The sequence below is a fragment of the Podarcis erhardii genome, assembly GCF_964252035.2.
Source record: "Podarcis erhardii genome assembly, chromosome: 14".
In the NCBI taxonomy this organism is placed as follows: domain Eukaryota; kingdom Metazoa; phylum Chordata; class Lepidosauria; order Squamata; family Lacertidae; genus Podarcis; species Podarcis erhardii.
The window spans coordinates 22448683-22455072 of NC_138503.1; positions in this window are offsets into that span (position 1 = coordinate 22448683).

Below are 6390 nucleotides of genomic sequence, written 5' to 3' on the forward strand. Positions count from 1 at the left end.
GTGGCTGAAATAGAAGAGGTTTATGTATTTATTTTGCTGGCATCCCTTGTTAGCCCTGTCAAACATTTCTTGAAGGAATTTGCAAGCAGCCCTATTTTTAACAGCCGCACTATATTATCTTCATTACACGTGAAGCTGTTGGAACATTTCTGAAGATAGGTTTGACTGAGTGGAGGAGGGCCCAAGTGTCACCCACACGCCTGTTGGCTATCTCAGTTCTCAAAAGTTTGACTCCTATGCACTTGGGAGGGATCTCTGGGGGAAGCTGCATTCTTCCTGTATTACATTGCTTTGTAGAAAGGTGATATGCTGAGATTTTTTTTATGTGGTGTTTATTTTTACAGTATGCTTCCTTAATATTAAACTAGCAAGACACCAGCATGAGGCAGGTGCAGTAGTAGCAGCAAGGGACCTATACATTACAGTCAAGGCTATCTCCAGATTTGATGAAGCCTTTGGCAAAGTGCCCTGTAGTTGTCCCTGCACTTCCAACATTTGACAGATGGCAGATTCAATTGCCCACAATTCTCCAAAGTGCCTGAATTATCATTGCTGCAGTGCACTGTGGGAAATTAAAATGTCCCTACAGGGTGTGTGTGCATGCACCATTTTAATTTTCTACAATGGTCTTGAGTTATGCTACACTGGCCGAGCTGCATCATTGTGGGCAATTTATATGTCTCACCATCTTGCCAAGTTTACTAGGCCTGATTAAAGCATTTTCTGAGAAGAGGCATTACTCTACCACCCTGTGTATTTCACCTCAGTGGAAAGCTGAATCACCAACAATGGATGGACATTTTGTTCCCAATGCCACTTCCCACAACTGCAGCACTACACTTTCCCTCCATATGTCTCAGTTACATGAGACAAGTAAAAGGCAAAATTTGAAGAGCACCGCAGGGGAAAACCTACCTCTTGTCCTTGCTGACCAAGTGTTTATCTCTCCTTTAACCATTGCTATTCATTTACTTTGTCCCAAAGGACTTAATAGAGACCCCTGAGAGTTGCCTACCCCTAATCTGAATAATCCCACCCCTTCAACTGTATAGCAAAGGTATGTCACATCACAGCCATTCCCACAATGCTATTTACTTCATTGGGGTATCTTTACATTTGTATAGAACAGTAGCTCTCAAACTCGCCTCCTATCATGGACCACTTGAAAATTGCTGGGGGTCTTGGGTGCACCACTTAATCAACATTCATTGTCCTTGTTCTAATGAACAAAGCACATACATAAACTGTATTTTAATAGCCCTGACTTTCTAAAGTGATGGAAAGTTCCGTAAAGTTTTAGAAGAGTCAAGTGGATATTCTCAACTGTTCCAAAAGCTTTCAATGGATCACATGAATGGGGATTTGTAGACCACAGTTTGAGAACTTCTGGTACAGAGTGTGTGGATGGAATCCCAAGATTTCATGTGAGAAGGTCCATCCTTTTCTCAACTGAGCCGGCTTTGGAGTTTCAATCTAGGTTGCAGTCAGTGTCAACTCAGTACATCAGTGCTATTAAGTTCTCTCACCAACAAATACAGAGCTTACATCAGTGCTATTAAGTTCTCTCACCAACAAATACAGAGCTTTCTAAGATGCTGGCCAGACAGAATGTATTTCAGAATCTGTGAATTATAAAATACTTCTATTTCATCATGCATATAATGCCATTAACCAAATAACAGGAGAGGTGTCTATGGACAATGTGTGTTATCCAATAGATTTTTCATCCTGACCTCTCTGCAGCTGCTCTTGTTATTTTAAGTTACATGTCCCCTAGCAAGCTTGGTAGACAGTGTATGTCACAAAAATGCCTCCTGGAAAATACAGATGAGTCATTGTCAAAAAGATCCCAAGGTCATTACTGTATACAGCAGCACACTAGTACAAGCTTTTGGACTTTTGTCCTTCTCTGGTAGTGACCTCTGTCTTGAACATTACTGACCACTGCAGGAGGATACTTCTCAATGCAGTTTTATATTCTGCTGAGCATGATTGTTACCAAAAAAGGTTTTTGAAAGTATGAGCATAGAGATTGTCCTTTCCCTCCCATCTCACAGAAATTTGCAACACAACCAAGTGGAACTCAGTTCACTTTACCTCACTATTTAAAAACAAGAAGCTGTCAGAGATAATCAGATGGTTTACTCAGTAAACTGCATGGACTCCTTAAAAGGGAAAGGAAGACAAGATGACTAGCAGAACTGTGACCTTCTGTTATCTGTTCTTCTGCTACATTAGACTTTGCTCTGGCAGTTTTAAACCACAATCCACTTACAAGAGCAGGACCATAGCAAATACTTCTGCATGCATAAAGCCTCAGGTTCAATCCCTGGTAAGTTATAGGGTCTCAGGTAGTAGAGATGGGAAAGAGCCCTCCCTGAGGTCCTGAGAGCTACGATTAGTTAAGGGACAGCCTATATTTGCACTTCTGCATTTGAAATGTAAGCTTAAACATCCAACCTTTTGGCACAGGGATGGGGGAACCTGCGGCTCCTCAGATGTTTTTGGACTCCCATCAGCCCATAAAATGGCCAAAATCTGGTGGGCCACATGTTCCCCATCCTTTGAGAAGATGCATGTGCTCCAAAAGGGGGGCACCTTTTTTGACGTCAGGGACTGCATACTATACATACCAGTGGTAGCAGGCAGGGCCAACCAATAGGTGACAGCCCCTTCTCTCCTCTGCATTCATCCCTCTCATTCAGACAAACACATCTATTCACTCAAATGCACATCTTACCCCATTCTTCCATCCTTTCACTCTCTTACATTCATTCTCTCTTCCGCTCTCTAGCACTATGTACACAACTTTGACTTAAGACACAGCAAGGTACTCTCCCTAACATTGCATTTCATGTAGCATTCATACATGGCTGCACACACTGGAGAGGGGGTGTCTTCTCCAATGTGCGTTATTACCTTTTTGGTTTCCTTGCATGTACAATTCCCCCCCCAAAAAAACCCCTTTCTATTCATGAAGCTGTCGTCTGTGCATGTGCAATGGCTATCTCAAATGTATATACCTCCACTTAACTGCAAGGGGCATTTTCAAATTGGATGGAAGCTGTTTTGAGGGGAAATGTCTCAAACTGCCATGTTTCTCAAGAAACTATAGGCTAGATCTGGATTGTGGTTAACACCAAGTGTGCAGGGCTTTGAACAACAGCAGTGGGAGAGCACTGGAACCAGAATAAATGGTTATGTGTACACAGCCTAGGTTTGGGGGAGGCCAAATCAAAGCAGGTCACATGGGGACAGAGAACAGATTTCTCACTTTTTGAACATAACAAAACAAGCCAGGAAAGAGGAACACAACCCACTTGTACTTCTTTTGTCGTTACCCGTGATAATATTGAAAGCACTCCAAACCTTCCTCCTAAAAACATTTTTTTCTAACTGCCAGCTCTCCTTTTCTTCTTGTGCAGCGTATGGCTGGATACAACCCAGATGAAAAATGAACAGGTATGAGTAACGATAGGAAAAATATCACAGTGGTATACAGAACAACATTTTTGCTTTTGTATCTCGATGAGAGCCAGTATGGTGTAGCAGTTAAGTGTGTCTGACTAGAACCAGTGAGACACAGGTTTGAATTCTGCCACATAGCTCCCTGGGTGACCTTGAGAAAGTCATCACCTCTCTTCTTAGCCAACTTGACAGGACTGTTGTCAAGATAAAGAGAGAGGATGAAAAACCATACCTGCCCCCCTGTGCCCCTTGGACAGGTGGTGAGATTTAAGAAAAAGGGAATTAATAACGTTGAATGCATTTCTGGCCGAAATCCAAACGGGTTAAGAAAGGCATGCTGCTTTTAACATAACTGTGCTGAACTGTGGCCTTTAAGTGCTTGCAGAATTATGTCCACTGGTCCAAATAAAGATGCCTCAGAGCCTAGATCAGGGTTTCCCAAAATTGGGTCTCTACCTGTGTTTGGACTACAACTCCCAGCAGAACCAGTGGACAGGGATGATGGGAATTGTAGTCCCAAAAAAGCTGGAAACGCAAGTCTGGGAAACTCTGGCCTAGATAAAACCTGTTCATTTCATATGTATTTTTAAAAGCTATTTCTAAAAATAATATAAAACATGTTTATAAAAAAGGAAGACACGTTCATTTTTAATGTTTAATACTTAATAAAGAAAAAAGTGCAAAGTCACAATAGCTTTAAACCATCACAGAAACACACACTGCATTTTAACCAACAAATACAAAAATGGCCTACAAAATCCCACCTGACATTAATCCACCCAATTTCAACATGTCTACGGCCTCTGAAAACACCTACTGTAGCTATCTTTTGCCTATGGCAGCCTTCTGCAACCTGGTGCCCTCCAGACATTTTGAACTCCAATGCCCAGCACCCCCAGGCACGAGGTTAGGAGTGGCTGACCTAGAGCTACAGTTCTCACACTGCAACTCTAACACCTTTTCCATTTCACTTGCACAGATATTGAATACTCCCATAACTTTGGCCCCAATCCAGCTAAAGTTGAAGCCAGTGGAAAAAGTCAGTTACCACTAACTTGACTCCTTTTGCTTTAAATGGAATTAAGTCCTGCATAAGCTGGATCAGGGCCTGGGCTATTACATTAATGGGTATTAAAAAGCACTGGAAGAAAGTGTCACTTGAAACAGAATTCACTTCCCAAATGTGCTTAAGATTGCAGCATTAAGGAGAAAAGTGCCCCACTTCTGAGGTAAACTACAAGCATATTCTACTGCATAACATTATACCCGCCCCCAACTTCCCACTGTTCATATTCAGTTTTTAAAAAATGTTTGAATAAGCTCTGCCTGTAAGTAGAAACATTGCCTGAGGCAATGTTATTAATCTTTCTAGCTCAATGCTATTGAAACACAACTATTAAATAGGACAGACTGGCATATATGTGACAGGTTAGATCCTAGTAAGTTGTATTCTCTCTGGATAAAAACAAGCGAAACAGCAGCTTGTGCTAAGTGACGATTCAGTTTTAGGTGTAGAAAACCAGTAATGAAATATGCCAGAACTGTTTTGCATGCAGAAAATATCTGGAGCCTCATCTGTACTATACAAATGAAATAGATTTCAATTATTTTTAATGTTTTAAACAGTCTTTTTGAATTGCTTTTTACTGTTAATATTGTTTTATTTTACTTTGTAAACAGCTTTGAAGTTTTATTACCATTGAACAGTATATAAATCTTATGAAATAAATACAGTTAAAGCAGTATCGTGCCGCTTTCAAAAGGCATGGCTTGCCCCAAAGGAAGTGTAGTTTGTTCAGGGTGCTGAGAGTCGTTGAGAGACTATTCCCCCAACAAAGCTGCAATTAAATCACTCTGAGAATTGCAACTTCATGAGGCCACTAGGTGTCTCCTAACAACTCTCAGCATGCTTAAGAAGCTACAACTCCCAGAATACTTTGGGAGGAAGCCATGACTGTTTCAAGTGGTACAATAGTGCTCTAAATGTACTGTATAGTGCAGATGTGGTCTAGAACAGTGTTTTTCAACCTTTTTTGGGCAAAGGCACACTTGTTTCATGAAAAAAATCACGAGGCACACCACCATTAGAAAATGTTTAATATTTTTTTCTTTAATGGCAAACAAAAACGTTGCGAACTGTTCTCTACTCAGCGGAGATCGATCCGCTGATCCCCGCTGAGCCGGCGGATGACAGCTCCGTCTCCGCACTGTGTGCGGAGAGGGAGATGTCAGAGCCCTGCTGCTCTCTATGGGGAATCGGATGAGAGCGGACCGCGTGTCCGCTCTCATCCGATCCCATCCGATCTGATCCCCACCCAGGATGGATGGAAAATAGGGTGGACACAGTCCGGCGCCCGCCTAGTGGGTGAAAATTTGACTTTTTTTTAAAAAAAAAAAATCTTTCAAATTTTTCAATTTTTCCCACGGCACACCAGGCAACATCTCGCGGCACACTAGTGTGCCACGGAACAGTGGTTGAAAAACACTGGTCTAGAAAGGCCTGGGACAGACTCCTATGAAACTCCAGGAAGCCACTTCCAGTCATGGTAGACCGTAGATAGACAACTTGTGGCCATCAACATGGTATGCAGCCCCCAATGCTTCCAAAGGCTGCCCGTCTTCCACCCTATCAGTTTTCCCCTTCCTCTTTGGTATCTCTGGCATTTTCCATGGCTTTTTAAAGTGTTCCTCCGTCCTTCTATATTTTATCAAAATAAATTGATGTATTTTTATTCCCACCCCACCCCAGCTGCTTGTGGGGGGGCGGGCGGGAAACACCCCAGCTATCCGAGAACAAATTGGTAGGCTAATGCCATGTCTGTGACAAAGAGAGGGAGCAAGTTTAACACACGAAAGTAATAAAGGAATCATGTTCCTTTCCTTTCTATGACACTGTTTAGGGAAGTTTTTAATGTTTGATTC